General features: G+C 38.7%; 4 non-coding genes across 4 annotated transcripts; all 4 read right to left on the bottom strand.

The window, feature by feature from the left end:
- Window positions 1–15145: 15145 nt before the first annotated feature.
- Window positions 15146–15218, bottom strand: TRNAK-UUU (transfer RNA lysine (anticodon UUU)). Its single transcript has one exon. It is a non-coding gene; the product is annotated as a tRNA-Lys (tRNA).
- A 1166-nt stretch (window positions 15219–16384) lies between these two features.
- TRNAK-UUU (transfer RNA lysine (anticodon UUU)) lies at window positions 16385–16457 on the bottom strand. The gene has a single exon. It is a non-coding gene; the product is annotated as a tRNA-Lys (tRNA).
- A 938-nt stretch (window positions 16458–17395) lies between these two features.
- TRNAK-UUU (transfer RNA lysine (anticodon UUU)) lies at window positions 17396–17468 on the bottom strand. The gene has a single exon. It is a non-coding gene; the product is annotated as a tRNA-Lys (tRNA).
- Window positions 17469–18321: 853 nt separating this feature from the next.
- Window positions 18322–18394, bottom strand: TRNAK-UUU (transfer RNA lysine (anticodon UUU)). The gene has a single exon. It is a non-coding gene; the product is annotated as a tRNA-Lys (tRNA).
- Window positions 18395–20013: the final 1619 nt, after the last annotated feature.

Here is a 20013-nt window from a genome sequence, read left to right as displayed (position 1 = left end):
CGTCATTTTCAACAATATGCGTCTCGTCAATTTCAATAGTCTGCTGCTCGTCAGTTTCAACGATACTCTGTTCTTTACTTTCAATAATCTACTGCTGTCAAGTTCAACGATATGCTGTAGTCATTTTCAACAATATGCGTCTCTTCAATTTCAATAGTCTGCTGCTAGTCACTTTCAACATGCGTCTCGCTAATTTCAGCAGTCTGCTGCTCGTCAGTTTCAACGATACTCTGTTCTTTACTTTCAATAATCTACTGCTGTCAAATTCAACAATATGCTGTAGTCATTTTCAACAACATGCGTCTCGTAAATTTTCAACAATATGCGTCTCGTAAAATTTCAACAATATGCATCTCGTAAATTTCAACAACATGCTACTAGTCATTTTCAACAATATGCGTCTCTTAAATTTCAACAGTTTGCTGCTATTCATTTTCAACAGTTTGCTGCTATTCATTTTCAACAGTTTGCTGCTATTCATTTTTAACAGTCTGCCGCTACTCATTTTCAACAATATGCGTCTCGTAAATTTCAACAGTCTGCTGCTACTCATTTTCGATAAATGCATCTCGTCAATTTCAACAGTCTGCTGCTAGTCATTTTCAACAATATGCGTCTCGTAAATTTCAACAGTCTGCTGCTACTCATTTTCAACAATATATGTCTCGTAAATTTCAACAGTCTACTGCTATTCATTTTCAACAAATGCATCTCGTCAATTTCAATAGTCTGCTGCTAGTCATTTTCAACAATATGCGTCTCGTCAATTTCAATAATCTGCTGCTTGTAAATTTCAGTAATGTGCTGCTAGTCGTTTTCAACAATCTGCTGCTCGTCAATTTCAACAATCTGCTGCTCGTAAAGTTCAATAGTGTGCTGCTAGTCGTTTTCAACAATCTGCTGCTCGTCAGTTTCAACAATATGCTGCTAGTCAATTTCAACAGTCTGCTGCTAATGTTCTTTTCAACAATATAACTGCTTTTATTTAAACACTGTAACTTTAAAACCAATTGAACACTAAGAATACAATAAGAACCTAGCAGAATAAACCTAATAAAAATATAAAACAACATATTTCTACCGCATATTGAACATTAAACTCTAACAATAGCAAATTCGGAATGAACCACAGTTCATCAGCCAAACGAGAGTGTAAAATGATGGCAGTTCGCTAATGGATTTTAGTAAATAAGCCATCTACGAGGATTACACGAGTAAGAGCTAGTTGTCATTAAAATTACTCGAAGTCTTAATGCATAAACCGGAATTTACGCCTCCATGCGAAGAATCTCTTAAAACCAAGGGATTTCGAGTCCCTTTGTTCCCAGGTGTGTTAAAAGCACTTAAAAAACTACCACCTTCATCAGACCATGGGACCGCATCAAATAAAATCAATATACGAAAGAAAAACTCATCTTGGTTTACCTACCGATCTTCAACAGCCTGTATGAAAGCCTCCCGTGCATTTTCTGGCCAAGACCCCAACAGCGTCTAAATCCCCTCTGATGAGCAAGTCATACGTCACCCCTAGTCCGCCGCGGGAGCGGAGATGCCACGCGGATTTTGACGGCACTGTCTCGGCAACCCGAGGGAACTGAGATCCGGCAAGAGGCCTAATGGTAACTCCATCTAAACCATGCACAGTAATACCACCTCGCTGTCGGGAGTTCGCCAAGTTCGTTCTCCTTGATGATCACATTTAAGACGAGCCACAGAAGGTATATAAAGCCCTCCGACGACGAACAGTGTGCTCGATGCTCCGGGAACCTAAAGAGACAAGTGCTAGTCGGTCCAGTTGGAAAACAAGCGCGCATTCCATGTCAGTTTGTGGTGAGAAAAGTCTACGAATTCATTTGTGTGCATCGTGCAGGAGTTTGTGGACATCGTTCCTTGCTGAGAATCTACTAAATGACGTAGAGAGAACACTGCTTTTCAGGTCTGATATTCCACTTTGAAATTGTTTCTTTAATGCGTTTTAAATAATGTTAGAATTACGAAAATACAGCATTGTAATCTTTTACCATTGTTGAAAATTCATTGATCTCGCTGTAATCTTTTACCATTGTTGGAGAGTGTTTTGAAACGAGTTGATTTCAAAAATTCTTTTAAAGTATTGTTGGATTCAGCAGTAATTTGAAAATGTGACTTGTGGATTTCAACAATGTCTTAACAATTGTCCGACAATGCCCTTAAATTTCGATTATCTTAAAATTTCGAAGCGAAAAGCGAAGTCAAATATCTTTTCTCCTAGTGAACGGATTCTCGTGAAATTTTATATTTAGGTTTCTCCCAAAGACTTCTCAAGCCCCCTTAAATTTCAATCACCCCAATAGAAATCTAATTTTTTATCGAGAAAGAAAAGCCACATCGACACCAAATTTTCTTCATATATTCTGTTTGCCCTTGGGAAGGATTTAAGCTCAATTGCAGTTCCATAGCTCTCGCTAGTCTCCCTACAGAAACACTGAAATAAATTTGGATTGACATCTCAATCCAAATTTAGGGTTTTTGACCATGAGTTATTCCTGGTTTTTCAGCCCGGACAACATGGAAATTGGTCCTTGAACATCCCCTTCTAGAGATAACGTATAGGGCCGACGCTAGGGGTGCGCAACTGGGGCACTGCCACAGGCGCCGCCTAAAATAGGCGCTGCTAGATGCGCTCTGCATATATATGCTGGTTAAGATACGATATGAATTAGGCGCCATTAAGCGCCAGCCCTGCTATCGTATGAGGTGTGATCAAAAAGTTCGGGGACTAACTTTATCTTGAAATTGCTATATCAGAGGGTGAAATAAAAATGCACTAATAAATGCAAGCTGATTGAGAAGGCAACTGACTGAACACCATTAAAACTGTAATAAAAACAAATAAGAAATGGCATGGCGCTAAAATAGGATTAGCGAGATGGCCCTACATCTAGAGGAACCTAAGTGCTCTCCTGCTTTGCAAATATCTCCTAGGGCCCTGATACCCAAATGTTTCTATTATTTTGACTATCCTCTGTATACGAAGATATAAGTTTAAGAAGGATGGATAATATCACCTTTAACTTATATCTTCGTTTTTGTTCTATTTGTTTATTTTTGAGGGATATGTTTGTTTACAATCTGTTAAGGACTTTTTGGGGCATAAAATGCTTCTGTACGTCAAAAGGTAGTCTTCGTAGCGCGCATGGCATCCGACAAGGGGTGCAAAAAAATCATTAAACATCATCTTGCACCGACACCACTGTTTCCAAGGCAACCGTCCCAACATCCTCTTGGAGCCGTCGGACTGGAAGAAGTTGCTTCGTGATTTGCGCCCTGCAGCTGCGTCTCTTCTAAGCGTCCCGGAACCGGAGGCGGATAACAGACGGCAGGGGCACAGAGAGCAGCGGATACAGAGATCGACGAGGACGTTGGTCAATATTATAAAGCGCGAGATCAGACGCAATCAGCCCTTCGCCGCTCGCCCGTAGACACTCGGTGTCAGAGCATGAATCGGAAAGTTCACATAGTGTTCATCGGACCGTGGCGGCTTGGTCACTCCTTGCCCCCCCAACCCGGTTTACTCCCTCCTCCGCCACTCTTTGCCGCATAACGTCCCTTTGCTAAGGAGGGACTAACGAGGTCAACCAGCCTCAAAATGGGGTGAATAGGAATGATGTATGATTTATAAGCGGAACGTCATTGGCAAACGGTGTATTAAACAGGGGCCGGTCGCGTGCGGTCTAACAATGTGTGGGGAAGGATGTGCAGAACTATTGACTGACTGTCGGACGATAATGATGATGATGTGGTGGTGGTGGCACAATCCTCCTCTCCTCTTTTTTTATGCTCCACGTTTTTCTCTTTGTGAATTTCTATTTTGTTTTTATTCTTTTTCTGTCTCTCTCTCTCTCTCTCTTATTAATTAGCGAGTTATCAAATCGGAAATTATCAAATCATCGCGAGCATTAAGTTGTTTGATTAAATGCAATTTTTTTTTTTTTTTTTTAGGCTGAGCTTTTCGTTTCCTAATTCTCCAAATACTCTCATTTCAGTTTGTACAGAACTTAAGCCTCAACCTTTCTAAGTTATAACAATAAAGTACGAGATAAGAAACAGTCTTCGCCATTTAAAATAAATTTTCAGTTTATACTGCAGTCAGAGGAGTTCACAAGGTAGAGAGAATACAAGAAACAGCACCGTATTTAGCAGTCACTCGAGGCAAGCGTACTTCTTAACTCTTGCGACTCGGCTACTGCTGTATCCAGGGCCAGAGGAACACTGTAAGCCTAGTAAACAGGGCACCAACGTCTGGGGTAGACTCCCCAACCCAGGAGATCCCCAATTCTTCTCCTTCTAGTGGAGGATGCTTCTGTTACTCCCACTTTACTCCTATCACCTCCACTCATTTTTAAATTTATTTTATTTTATTATTATTTTTTTATTTTATTTTTGTTTTAATTTGACCTCTGTCAGGAAGCTGAGGCGTCAGGCGACCCTGGCCTGGCACACCTCCCAGTGGTGATGGCAGGCAACGCAGGGGCCCTGCGGCCAAGCAGCCAGAGACAAAACAAAACAATACTTCATAAACCAGACATCACACTTTTTTCTGGCTTTTGCAGTTGATCTCCATTCCATCACAGCGTACATACGGTGCAGATGTGGGAAACCACCGATGGCGCCTGACCCTAAATACTACGCCACCTATCCACCCCAAGACAAAATTCAAAATTTTTATTGTAATAATATTTAATAAAAGTATCTCAATAGCGCCAAATACATTTCTGCCTGGGGGCGTCAAAACCCCTAGGGCCGCGCCTGGCTGTACCACATAACTTCACGATAGGTAATATTCGTTTAAAACAAAAAAAAAAAAGCTTAAACTCAGAACCAGTAATTCGGCGCCATCTTTAGTCTGATTTTGTATACAGACGTATTACCCATAAGTCCCAACAATTCACTAATCTCACTGTACACTTTCATTATTATCAATAGCAGCAATAGTAAAGGAGTGTCGCCTTATTTTACACAATAGGAAATCGTAGACATCCGTCACCTGTTCAAGTTGTTAACGCCAAGACCCTCCGAGCGTCAACAATTCCAACCTTTCAAACTCACAAAATTCCAAAGAAGTACAAACATCTAAATCTCCCCAGAAACATTTGAATTTTGAGATTCGTTCTCGCATTGTAAGGAAGATACCAGTGAAGATTCTCTCTCTCTCTCTCTCCTCAATTCGTCCATCAATCATTCATTGTAAGTTCGTGTAAGCAACACAAAAGACCAACTAGTTCAAAACGTTTGTTCATTGTCATGGTCTTTTGTAAAGGGTTCCATTTATTTCGCTCATTCATCTGAAATCTATCTCTAAATATTTTCCGCTGTTATCATTTTACAATCACTGCATACGGTACAATGAATCCCTTTAACCACAAAGCCTCTGTTACCAGGAAGAAGAAAAGGATTAGTACGCAACTCGGCAGGAGACCTCCCACACAATATACGGAGCGTCCTAGCGAAGAGGAGCTTGTTACGGCAATACTAACCGCATCTTCCAAACAATGGACATATTAATTCTGACAAGGCAAAGAAGAACACAAGAGAGTCTATTGTTTCCTTCTTCTCCCAGTCAACGGTGGATATGTGGCGCGCTGCTGTGGGGTTTCTACTCCACTCTTCCAGCGGAAGGAATGTCTTTACAAAAGAGAACAATTTTTATAACTGTTGCTTATTTTAATTGGATATTCTGCAAATTTCATCGACTGCTGGAGATTTTTTTTCTTAAAGAAAACATTTAGATACACTACTATCCCCCAAAACTCAACGCTGCGTCCTCCTGCCCTTTTTTTAACCTTTATTCGTTTAAAAAATGCCCTTTTGGCGCATTTATACGCCATATTGTTTAATATATCCGCGCCGTATTGTTGCGAAATTTATTATTATTGAGAATTGTTTTGTAGCTGATTGTCGAAAAGTATTGTTGTTCGAGCATTGTCACTAAGTATTGTTGCACGCGCCATGACTGGCACATTAATATAAAAGTGGCTAATGCCATCCATTGTTGGGCTCTGCACGCGCCATGCACATTACTTACAACGGCGTTCATGAGATGGCTGTGAAATGAACATTATTGAAGTCAATGTCGCCAACACAAGTTTTCTATAAATTTTCAGAGCGGCCTTAAGGGGGAGCTGTTAGTAATTAGATTAATCAGGCTTTTGCATTCCGGTGAAACAGACTAATTATCTGGGGAAGCCATTTATACAGGGGCTGTAATACTCGGTTATTGTTTTAGGGAAGCAGTTCTATTCATTTGTGAGGCTCCCTCTATCGTTATTTATTTTCAAAATTATCAACATTTTCCCTATTTTTAAAGCCTAAAAAAAAGTGCCAGTTTCTACAATAATCCTGAATGCTGCAGCGCCATCTGTACACGTTTTTCTGTTCATGATGGATCCACGACATATTGGAGCAGTCATTAGATGGGCCAGAGGCCGACCAATATCACTATAATTTGATTAAATACACTCACAGGGCAAAAAATTAGACACCTTTGCCAATTTTTCACGTGGTACCATCACAAATTCCTTGGTATCGGTTAATACCATAGGCTTTCATGTGGTTTCTTAGTCGATCTGATGAGGGGAAAGACACGTGATCGTTTTGATTTTCAGGGTGTTATCGATGGAACACGTTTAGTAGTAGTTGCAATTAAAAAAACTCCATCTCGCGTCCACCGCTCAAGAGTCTAGAGGTGGTATCATGAGGGTTGTTACGTTGCATCTGTAGCTAGGCTCTCTCAGACTGTGGAATCCTTGCCACATCGTACACGGGCTGTAATTCAGACAAAAGGTGGCCCTATTAAATATTCAATAAAGGTTTCTAATTTTTTGGCCAGTAAGTGTACATAACGAGGTGTGGGCATAGTGTTTGGGTAAGGCGCCACAAAGAAATGGTGAGATTGAATGGGGAAGAGTAGGATCAAAGTGGGAACAGGGAGGGGATGAAGAAAGAAGACATCCCCCGGCAGACCAAACAGGTGAGAGGGGAGAAATGGGAATCACCCCTGGAATTGAGAACCCATCCATTGCCAGGGGAAAGAAGACAGTTTATAGAACAAGGGAGGGCTGCAATGGAGAGCGCCATGTTGGCATACCACATCTGGCAAGCCAGATTTCAGCTACACCCGACCAACCCAAAGGTATTCAGGTGTAAAAAAAAAAAGTGCGAAGAATTAGTGCCATCGGTTGGGTTGTCCTGGAATTGGTAATGTGTGCCTCAAGTGGGGAGAACTCCTTCTCTGGAATACATCTTGAGCGAACTCGATGAGAGCTTTATATAAAATTTTTCTTCCTTGAGAAAAAGGTGCTCAGAATTTTGGGGATTTTCCTGTATCTTCTTGAATAGTCTAGTCTGGTAGTCATCATACTGGGGACAGAGGTACATGACAAAGTCCCAATTTTCTTCATGGCCACCGAGACAGAATGGGTTTTATTCAATTCCAAGTGTGGTTAATTTATGACTAAATGGGCCATTCCCTGTAAGCAGGAAGGTGACTTGGAGACCTGGAACAAATCAGAAAAGAGGTATTGGGCTTGTCTGCTATCCTCTTTTCTTGTTTTGAGGCGTTTGCCATGGCAAGCTGGATGCCAGAGACTGTGCAAGGGATCCTTTTTCTGAGTTTATGGTGTAGTCCGCTCTTGATGACTTCAAGATGGAGGGGCATACAGCCAGCCAGGACCTGGACTGCAGGGGTGCTTACGGTGCAGCAAACTCTTGTGATGGTTAGGGGCATAGAACGTTGGAAAGAATCCAGTTTTTTGCGATTTCTGTACGAGGTGTGGGAATAAAGTTCCCGAACTAATACAATAAACAGAACGCAAAGTGAAGGGGCTCAAAAATAGTATTATATTTACTTAAAGTAATCATCGTTTGATTGAATGCACTTATTTCACAGCTCTAAAAGCTTCTGAAAAGAACCAGCGAAAGCATCCAAAGAGATTGATGTTCAATCTCTTTGGACGTCAATTTTAATATTTTTAATAGTTTATTAAACAGTTGTGTGTATGTGTGTGACCGTTACATATTATTTATTTCATTATGACATATTTCAATCATTCTTGACCGTATTGAAGACTCTTTGTTACGTCACAAACTATTATTTTTGAGATTTCATTGTTACATTACAGTGTGACGTAACAATGAAATCTCAAAATATATGTTGACAAAAAAATACATTTTTGCTGTTTAATATCTTCTTTTATTCTATTTCGATCATTAGTTTGTAGGTACATGCTTTAAGATTGAGTTATTACTTTTTTTTTTTTATTTAAAAATCAGGTTTTTTTTGTTTTCTTTTCTTTTTTTATATCTAAGACACGTGATGTGTGGTCTAACACCTGTCTACAACTCTGGCGAGCAGGGTGAGGTGTGTCTGTACACTGAGAGACAGAAAGTAGTTGCACATTTGGAGGGGAACAGAGTAAAAGGGATGGTCTAATGACACCGATGTCACTGATTGATCACATGTAGGCGGATTTGCAGTACAGTGAACGCTAGTTTGCCGTGAAATTGTGGGCGGTGCCAAACCTTCCCCACTGCTTGATAGACGCTGAAATGCAAGCAACTGAATTCCTTCCTTCTGATCAGAACGTAATAAATGACCACGATGCTGAACAGCGGAAATAAACTTCGGGAAGGTATTTGGCTTGCTTCTTGTGCGTTTGGCCACCCAAAATACACCTGAAGACTGCATCCCCTATTCAGACAGAACGTTCTAAGAATGAGTTAGAACGACCTAGAGTAACATTTCTATTCAGTCATCAATATTTGTATTAATTTCAGGTTAAACTTGTATAGTTCGGTCTTGATAGCCTGCACTTTTTTCATCCTGCAAACTAGAAAACAGAATATAGACGCCTCATGACCTTAGCTACCTGCACGCTTAATATTAAACGGTATGCTCATCAACTACTGTTATTGTTTTGTTATGAGGCGTCAGTGTGGTCGGCTTGTATTTTGCTGGATGAAAACCCGAGTTTTCGTATATGAGCTCCATGGAACTCTTACCCGAGACCGAGTAACTCGGCCATAATTTTAAAATTTCGAGGATATTAGAAATTAATAAGTTGGTATGTCATCATTAAAGAATAATTAAAGTAACAAAATGCTCTCACACCACGTGATTTTTAGATTAAGGTATACGATGGGGCACACCCAGGCCGCTTCTTCTTCTCAGACTTTGGAAATAACCTCTTTTGCTGTATTTAATCCTTCAATATTTTAAAAGCAGAAGCTGAAAAACGTGTCATATCTGCAGTTATAGCAATTATTTCGTTATTCCATTTAACCCAATGATTTTCCTTTAATGGCATCCAGACTGTCAGAGAAAGATCAGATTGGTGTAACTCATATGTGGTAATTGTGCAATTGGTGCATAGTCCGAGGTAACCCATGAGCGAACATATTTATGTAGGATGGAAACATTTGATACACTGCTCGATAAAATTAACAGAACACGTAGAAAACGTGGTGTAACTCATGCAGCTTGCGATGAAACGAGACAAAATTGGTATGGTGGTGTACCATGGAATAACGATGAGATGAGGAGACAGCGAGAAACTTCGGACAGGTATAAAGGACATTTATAGGGGTTGTATAAGAATTACCAGAAAGGTCACGTTACAGAAGTCGATACAAGATGCTCGAAAATATGGTCGCATGATATCAGTACAGCGTATGATCCCCTCCAAAGGTTAAACAGACCTGACAGCGGTGAACCATGCTCGAGATAAGGGTGTCTATAAGATTCTGTGGCAACAAATCCCATTCTTCAACCAGCGCAGATAGTCGCACATAGGGTTCGAGGATCTGTTCTCGGTACCTCTGCGCAGTTACGGTACCCCTGAAGAAGGGGTACCGTAAATCATGAAGAAGGATGCGGCCGTTGATCATTATTCTGCCACACACGAGGACACTGCCCTCACCGTTTGTTTCGTTTCGGCTGTGGAGGGATCGTACAACATTCCTCGTTGTCTGAAGATGAAATGACGTCTACAACCTGGTTGTAGGCTAAAAAAGGAACTCATCAGAGAACAGAACTGTATTTCATTTGTCAGGGCTCAAAATCATATGTCCATGGCACCAATTTCGACTAGCTCTGCGGTGGTTTGGGGTTAATGGGATACGAACCACCGATTTCCTTGCGCAGCGTCTACCTGAATCGATCCTTCCAAAACATAGTCCGGTTGGAAATATATTCACCTATGACCACAGCATCCTCAAGAGACAGTTGATGACAGGACAACGTAGTCTTCCTTCTTGCTGTTAGAGCCAAATAGCGGTCTGTTCTGGTTGACGTAGTCAACGGGCGACCTTGGCCAGCTGTTTTTGTAATGGTCCGTGTCTCCTGAAACTGCTTCCATAGTGCCGAGACGATATTGCGTGCCACCTTAAGCCAACGTCCCGCCTGCGACTGCCTGACTTCAAGTTGTCCAACGGCCCGTCATCTCAAAGAATCATGTAAACGCCGGAATTGCCATCCTGAGTACTGGAGATGTGGCTGTCTCACTGAGCAAGCCAAAAAAGAGGAATGAAGTGATGTGGTCGCAATCCATGTTTTTATAGGCATGAATAATTTGCATAATGTGCAGCTCTCTAAGGTGGTAGATCTATTTCTATTGGATACTCGGAATTTGCATGCCGGGATGCGTATTATATGAAATAAGAGATTTTGAGCAGGCTTACAACGACATCTTTTGAGTATGTGTATACAAAGTTTTAATTTGTTGTCACTCTCCAGTCGTATTCCCGTCGTACCGCATGCACCTTATTCTTCGGATTTGGCACCATGAGACTTTTGGCTATTCCCAAATTAAAACAGCACACGAAAGGATTACGATTTGCGTCGCTTCAAGAAAACCCGTCAGAACCGAGGACCGCTCAAAAGAAGACTTCCAAAATCGTGTTTTGATCAGTGAGAGCACGATGGAACAAGTGTGTGGTTTCAGTAGGAATACTGAAGGACAATTAACAAGGTAAATAACTATCACTGACTATCAGTTAGCTCTAATGAGATGGCTACCAACCTTGTTATCCGAATCATCGAGGTAGAACCATCATTATGCAAATACGCGTTTTTATTTACAATTAGGTAGGCTCTCACAAATACTACACCCGATGCTTCAATCTGAGTGACAAGCTTTTGGTTATTGTCTCAGGACTGGGACAATAGATTTTTAACAATATGCTGGAAATTGAAGTACAAACAATTTTTGACATCGAAGAGGCGTTCTCGGGTTGTTTTTAGTGGGATACCTATAGAAAAAAGAGGAATTGTACAATTATATTTCAATTAAATGAAATCCTCGTTTTACGTCGTCCCGTTGTCCGACATTTCGTTAATACGTCGCTATTTGTGTATCACGTGCACACCACGGTAGCTCACATCTGGCCATATTGCTGTTAAATCAATTTGCTTTGAGTATTTATTAAAAAATTCTTATAAATTTCACTGAAACCGTAATTTTAATTTCAATTATTGAAATATTTTTTAAAATAATTTAAAAAATCTAAAAAAAAACATCTTAGATTATATACAGTACACATATTAAGTGATAGTGCACTAAAATTCGAAATCCTTTTATTTTATGACCCAGTTTTCTTCTCGACAGTTATACCAGGCGCCACCTTGTGTTGATTTCAGTAACTCATTTATCACAATCAAAACAGTAAAATTCAGTTGAATGCTCCTAGGGTGGCGTCAATCTTACACCGACCTTTGACCTGTCGGTTATATGTAGGCGGTATAAATAGACTTTTTTTTTTTTTTTTTACAATAAATTATAGGCATTGCTTTCTAGGTGTCGCTTTGGGGGTCATCATTACCAAGCAATTTGAAATGGTTATTATTCATACAATTCAGTACAAATGGTCAGGAAGAAACGCTGCTTCAGAAGTTAGGGGGATGGGGGAAGGAGTTAGCTTATGTTTATGCGAAAGTTTAGTAACTGGACATCTGGAAATTAAAGTGGTATTCGTAAGAAAATAGCGTCATCCAAAAGGTGAAATTCTTGTGACAAACATTGCGAACTTGAGGAATAAATTCCCAGGGTTCTGTTCTCTCCAGTGGATGTTTCAGTATCTCTAGAATCCAACTAATTACACAAGCGCCACCTATACGTTTCCTTTTCCAAACGATTTATGTTTCTTTCTCCACGAAGGTACCGGAATGAGAAGGTGGTGGGGGGGGAGAGCTCCTCCAAACGCGTCTGTACATATCTTATGCTGTATCTTTCGTGCACGCATGCGCGTACGAATATTTCCAATATGCCCTACTAGTTTGTCCCCCAGGTTTCAACCACACCTGCCGTGCACATAGCAGTGGGTGTGTGCAGAAGCGAACAGCTAAGCCTAATGAGATTCTCGAGTCGAAGAAAAAGAACAGGGCACTGGAATCTCCGCCCGGGGTTATGGTCATGTGATATATAGTCTTCCCGAGCCCGACTACTGCCGCTTGCCGTTTCGCCAGTGACATGATTATAGATAGCTCTTGCCCTTACAATAGTTTTTAACTTACCCCACTAACTTGTCAGATGACTATTTCGTCCAGGTTCGCGTATAGTCCAACAGGGGGCAGTCTAAACATTATTAATAGATGCTAAGCTTAACTTGAATAAAAAAAAATTAAAAAAATCCTTAATAATAACACAATTAAGTTCAGTAATTTTGTGCCCCGGTAAAACTAGCTTTAGGTGTTAATATAAAACGCGCATGCGTAATAAGGTATGCAGACGCGTATCAGCTTCATCTGAATCAATAAATTCTCCCTAATATAGTTGTATTAATTTAAAAAAAAACAACAAAACGTAAAAAGCTAAAACTCCTGCCATCTGGTGAGTAAAAAAACAATTAACTGTGGCGTTGTAGTTTTGCGTCCCCCCCACCCTTCAGATGAACTTGAAATGAACAATTTAATGAAGACGCAGACACTTTATTTCTTAATAGGCTGAAGAAAATCGAAAATACTGTTCAACTTCTTATCGCCCTTCTCTACCATTAACAACTTAAGAGAGTGGTATTGTTGTTAAGGGATGGGATTTCGAGGGGGGGTGATGGGGGATGAATGTTCGGCGTGTGAAGTTGCCTCGCTAGGTATGCACGTGCATGCTACCCGCGTGCTCTACGGGCTGTAGTCAACAACAAAGGGCTCTGGTTGCGTGGAGGGGCGCTTTTCGGCCTTCAAAATGGCTCTGCGTCGGAGAGGTCCAACTGTTTGGATACGGCCAGATGATTTTATTGTAAAGCACTTTCAGACGCAGCTGTGTGCAAGGAGCCCTTTTAACTAAAGAACGACCCAGCAAATTCGATCGCTTTAAAGCTTTTCGTGGAGTATATCCAGTAAAACGGGCGAGATGAGATAAAGCATGACTTGTATTAACAAACGCGCGCTATAAAAAAAAAAGAGAATAAGCGAAGCGTCTCCCGATTGCGAGCTAAATACCTCTGTAATCTTACTTAATCTGCGAGTACTAACACAAAAAAGAAAGAAAAGAAAAAAAAAAAGCTTGGATATTTGATAACACCGGAAGGAATTATTTATCAGATAAGAATTAGTGGGAATTATGAGAGTAAGAAAAGCAAATTGAGGGAAAAAATCCTATTTTTTTTGCGCCTATTTTGTTTATTTACATTTTTCCCCCAGGTATATTTGTTTCGTGATGATTTTATTGATTTTTTACAAATATAATAAATGGCAGAAGATAATTTTTATATCCTATATTGTTGAGGATTAGACAATTAAAATTATTATCTTTTTTTTTAAGATAACAATGATAAACTAGTTTTTTCGTTTGCCTGGACTGCTTTTCGTCTGCTCGAATCTATTGTGTATTTGTATACTGAAAAAGTTTATTTTCTCTTATGTTGTTTAAAAAATAAATTAAAATAAAGTTAACCATTTTGAAACATTAATAATGAAAAGGAAGATTTGATTTGGAGGAAATAATTGAGAATTTTGATTTATTAGTGTGAAACTGAGTCGTAGTTTAAACTTTAAAACACCAATATTAATTTTATATAGTGAACTATAACAATAATATTAGTAATACACCTTCAGATGTACCAGTTGTCACTCGAGTTCAATCTGAAGATTGATGCTCCAGCGTAGGATCTTACCAATAACTCCAACTTGTTTTAAATTGATTAAAGAGTTGTCTTTTATGCTGTGTCCCAGTTCTTTTGACAATATAGTGAATAAGTGAAGTGCTAATGTTTCTCCAATCCACAAAGGTTGTGCCAAAGAGGATGGTAAGTAACTATAAGCCAGTCAGTTTAATTTCTATAGTACGGAAGATCATGGAATCTATGGTTAAGGATGCAATTCAGGACCATATCTACAAGAACAGTACCTTGAATGGATCCAGCAGTTCATTAAGGGGTGGTCATGCCTAATTTCAGTCTGGTAAATTACTATGATGAAGTTAGTAAGCAGCTGTATGCAGCTAATAACTTTGACATTATACATCTAGACTTTAGTAAAGATTTTGGTACCATCCCTCATGGAAGGCTGTCATATAAATTGGAAGATGGTGGAGTTATTGGTAAGATCGTACGCTGGATGGTCAACGTTTTTCGGATGAGCAAGGCAGTTATCTACAAAAAAAAGAATTTTTCTATTCTCTCCTGCCATCTTTGAATCTAGAACTCTTAAATATTCATCAAAAAGAGAGCAGGTCATCCCAACCATGCTGTTTTATTATTCTTGTATTTACATGGAAGTGTGTTGATTCTTGAAGCAGCGTGGTTTTCTTATCACAAGCAATGGTAGTTTCTCTGAGTCATCCATATTACCACCATAGCTGTCCATTGGAAGGAATGAAATCTACTCCAAGTCCATCAGCAATTTTTATGCCATCTCAACCTCTATCCTCTCAACAAATTACCATTAAGACATTTCTAGTCTTCCTCAATATGAACTGCTTAGTTTCAAAACTTTTTATGAAGCAGGTCCCCATTACTTTTTTACATTTTTTTTATAGATTCCTTAATTAATTTGCAACTGATAATTTAATTAATATAAAAAAAAGAAATCAATATAAATATTTATATACAAATACACATTGTCGATTTATATTTTTATAATAATTATTATTAAATATAATAAAAAAATTTGCTTCGCCCGAACAGGGACTTGAACCCTGGACCCTTAGGTTAAAAGCCTAATGCTCTACCGACTGAGCTATCCGGGCACTTCTTATGGATGTTATTATTTATCTTAATACTGATTCATCATATCAGATTACAATAAATATGTGATTTGATTGAGGTGTACAAGGTCTTGAATGGGTTGAGCAAGCTGAATGTTGATGGGATTTGATAATACAATGCAAATCTTTATTGCGTCTAAAATATGTATAATAATTACTCATTAAGCAAATAAGATTCCTTAACAAGTTATAGTTAGGTTTTTCTAAGAATGTATTAATCACATTAGTGAAAACTTCAATTGAAAATATAACACATTTTAAAGAAGGAGATTTAAAGAATAAATAATAATAATAAATAGCATTTTCAGGTAACGCATTAGAAAATAAAAAAAATGTGTGTATGGTCAGCATTCTAGTCACTCCTCTCCTTGCCTGGCAGAAGCTTTTGTTCTATGGAAGATATTCCTGTTCTAGCATTGTAGTCTAATAAATAAATAAATAAAAGGAGGGTAGACAAGATACGGATCTTATCCTCAAAATAAGGTAACTTGTTAAAATCATAAAGAAACTAAAATGAGTAAATGCGTCCTTGATCTTAGTTAGTGCGATGTGTGCTATCAGTATATTGTGTTTGTTACTATAAACCTCTTTCGGTTTGATGTTTGTTGGAAGAAAAGTGAAGCAGCCTCGCTGGGATCGACGAACTCAGCCCGGTTGTGAAAAAAGCCCATAAAAATAAAAATCCCTCGAGTAGTTCACGGGATCCGAACTCGGAGCCGTTGTTAATGGTTTCAATACACGTTATAGCACAAAAGATTGCATGAGCAATCTCTATACTCGCACAAGAAAACTTATAAATAATAAGTGTTAGTGTCTTTAAATCACGCCCCATTTCTCATTGATTATTGGATAACTCATAATGGGATTAACCCATCCTACTTATTATTACCTGTACAGAGTTATTAAATTACATTTATTCATTTTTTTAAGTAATTTTCTAGTTTAAAATCTATTTCATACATTTGTGGTCTGTACAATTTGAGCATTTCTTGACGAGCTGTTAGGAATAAAGATTGAGCAATTTATCACTAACTGACAATTTCATTAATACCAATATAAAATAAATGTTACATGCAGCTACTGTTGTACTTAACATCTCATTTTTGGACACGGGACTGTCTAAAGCTTTATAATAATAATAAAATTTTCGCCCGAACAGGGACTTGAACCCTGGACCCTTAGGTTAAAAGCCTAATGCTCTACCGACTGAGCTATCCGGGCATGCTCGTTTTATCATCTTGTGCTCCTTACTACTATTGCATCAAGAGATTATTCAATTGCGCATAAATATTCTTAATCACACATACAATCCTCATTCTCAATAGATAACTAAATCAATACCCAGAAGAGATATCGAACGAGAAAAAGACAATGCCTACTTCTGTTCTAATTTTAGATCAGCAATTGAGAAATAAAAGATTCTGACGCAGGTGTTTGAAAGGTTCTAAAAATGCCCTTCTTTGTCTAGTAAAAATCGAAAACGAAATCATATAAATAAGGAGTACAAGTGGTTGGAAAAGTCCAACATATGACACAATATTAGCAACTTCTTCTTGAGCAAGTTCTTGATAATCGTTATCTATCTTTCTCTAGCACAAGTTGAAAAACCGAATTCGATGTAATGTCACTGATCTAATGCGCCCCTTCGTTCCTTCTAACTTGTGCAGATCATTAGGGTAGATAAGCTCTTTTAATTCACCCTATAATCAAACCCTAAAGGGGTTAATACCAAATCAATAATAAATCCAAATGATTGTGGGTTAATGTCAAATGAATAAAAAAAATCCCAAGGATTAGGAATGTTCTACGTATGGCTGCAAAAAATGTCAGTAAATTTATTTTTCAGCAACTTCTTGATAGGTGTTCCTTTATTATGTGTGGACTTCTTGCTTGAAGAAAGTATTCATGTGTTCACGTTGGTACACTGAAAGAATATGCGATTACTGGGTCGATCGGAATTCGCTTCTTCAAACCCAGGTCCCTATGGAATTTCTGCATAAAATAGTACATCGTCTTGCATATTATCATTTTTCTCTTTCACAACATAAAAAAATTCTTATTGTCAAAAATAACATCATTCTTTATAGAAAACTAATTTTCGTATCTTAAAAATACAATCAATCACATTTTTAAATTTTTTTTATCAAAATGAGAACTTTCACCCGAACAGGGACTTGAACCCTGGACCCTTAGGTTAAAAGCCTAATGCTCTACCGACTGAGCTATCCGGGTAGGTACTTATTGAGTTTCTGATGAAGAACCTCTTCACCAGTTGTTTCGGTGTTGCCACACACTTTGAATAAAAAAGCACTTCTCTTAAATAAAAAAGTATGAAGAAATGAGAGTTTTCTAAATAATATTTAGTAAATAGCTTATCAATCGATGTTATACTGTTTAATAATACTATACAAATCTTTATTGCTTCTAAAAGATGTATAATAATTACTCATTAAGGAAATAAGATTTCTTATCAAAAGCAACTAAGGCTGTGAGAAATCAGTATATTGTGTTTGTTACTGCATTTATATCTCAGTCGGTTTGATGTTTATTGGAAGAAGAGAGACGCAGCCCTCTCTGGGATCGACCAACTCAGCCACGGTTGTGAAAAAAGGCCATAAAATAAAAATTCCTAGGGTTCACGGGATCCGAATTCAGGCCTGTTGTTAAGCGTTTCAATCCACGTCATACCACAAAAGATTGCATAAGCAACTCTATTCTCGCACAGAAAAACTTATACATAATAAGTGTTAGTGTCTATAAATCACGCCATATTTCTCATTAATTATTGGATAACTCACCATTGGATTATTCCCATCTTACTAATTATTAATTGTACAGAGTAATTGAATTACATATATTCATTTTTATAAGTAATTTTTTAGTTTAAAATCTATTTCAGGCATTTGTGGTCTGTATAATTTTATATAATATAATTTCTCAACGAGATGTAGGGACAAAGATTCAGTAATTTATCACTAACTGACAATTTGATTAATACCAATATAAAATAAATATTCCTTGCAGCAACCATTGCATCTGGGACATAGGACTGTCTAAAGCTTTATAATAATAATAATAAAATTATCGCCCGAACAGGGACTTGAACCCTGGACCCTTAGGTTAAAAGCCTAATGCTCTACCGACTGAGCTATCCGGGCATGCCAGCTTAATCCTCTTGTGCTCCTTACTATTATTGCATCAAGAGATTATTCAATCCTGCATAAAAATTCTTAATCACACACGTACAATCCTCATTCTCAATAGACAACTAAATCAATACTCGGAAGAGATACCGAACGAGAAAAAGACAATGCCTACTTCTGTTCTAATTTTAGATCAGCAATTAAGAAATAAAAGATTCTGATGCAGGTATTTGAAAGGTTCTAAAAATGCCCTTCTTTGTCTAGTAAAAATCGAAAACGAAATCATATAAACAAGGAGTACAAGTGGTTGGAAAAGTCCAACATATGACACAATATTAGCAACGTCTTCTTGAGCAAGGTCTTGATAATCGTTATGATCTTAGATGAGATGCCATCTTGCTCGAGGAAATTATTCATGTAATGCGATTCAGGTAATTACATCAGGTATTGATGTAATGCGAGAACACTTGATTATTAGGGAAATTGGAATGCTTTTGTTTATTGTTCGCAAGGATTCTTCAAAAACCATGAGTCTGTGAACACGTTATCAATAAACCAAGGCAAACGATGTTTCCTGGTATGATTCTCTTCTGCATAACATGAAACTTTCTCTCTCCTTCCAAATATGAAATGCATTTTGTTTTTCCAATAAACATGTTCTTTTGAGCAATTGTCTGAAGTCTAAGACAATGAGGAAAATACCATATAGAGCTTAAATTTCGCAGTCAGCATCATCTCTTACTTTTTTTTTTTTTTATTTGATACATCGATGGATTCAAGCTTGACACACATTCTTGATATGGCTGATAAAATACACTACTTTCCAAAAAGAATTGACTACCCCTGTGTTCGAGGTGTTTGGATCTTCCCGGATAAACGAGTGACTCTGACCAGTATAAAAGGTGTATTCAAAAATGCAGTAACCGGATTACGCTCGTTGTTCAAGGTTGAAACAACAGGGTGTACTGTGAGAGAAAAAAACTGATCAAACTGATGATGGAGATAATCTTTTAACCTTTAGTGTAATACACTGAGTGGACAGAAGTCATGAGATACCTACTTAGTAACGGGTAGGCCCACCTTTCGCCAGGATAAGGCTAGTCATACGCGGAGGCATTGAGTCCACTAGTTCACGAAAGCATTTCACAGGTCTTTCCATCAATGCTTGCTGTCCATAATTCCATGGCATTCCTGGGTGGAGGATCCAATGCTCGAATGGACCTTTCCACAGCATCCCAAAGATGCTCCGGTGGTGGTAAAATCTGCGGAATGCACTTCGAACCATGTTCTTGTCACCAGGGCTCTGGGGGAAGGCGATTGTCTTGCTTGAAGAGTCCATTGCTCTGTGGGTGCACGATGACCGTGAAGCGATGCAGATGGTCTGCAAGGATGGACATGTAACATGGACCGTTCACAGATGCGTCTAGACGTACCAGAGGTCCCAACATGTGCAGTTTAACACGCCCCAGAATAACACGTTCCGATATTCTTTCTCCCAGTTGAGGATAACGTTAAGAATAACACGTTCCGATATTCTTTCTCCCAGTTGAGGCGTAGAGTCTTGTGTCGTGGTGTTAGCAATGGCGGGTCGGCGGCTCCCATAACCTATTGTGGCTATTGATCGCCTGATGGTT

This window comes from Mastigoproctus giganteus, chromosome 6 (genome assembly GCF_048544385.1).
Source record: "Mastigoproctus giganteus isolate SK-2022 chromosome 6, ASM4854438v1, whole genome shotgun sequence".
In the NCBI taxonomy this organism is placed as follows: Eukaryota; Metazoa; Arthropoda; class Arachnida; order Uropygi; family Thelyphonidae; genus Mastigoproctus; species Mastigoproctus giganteus.
This window is presented reverse-complemented; position numbering and strand designations above follow the sequence as displayed.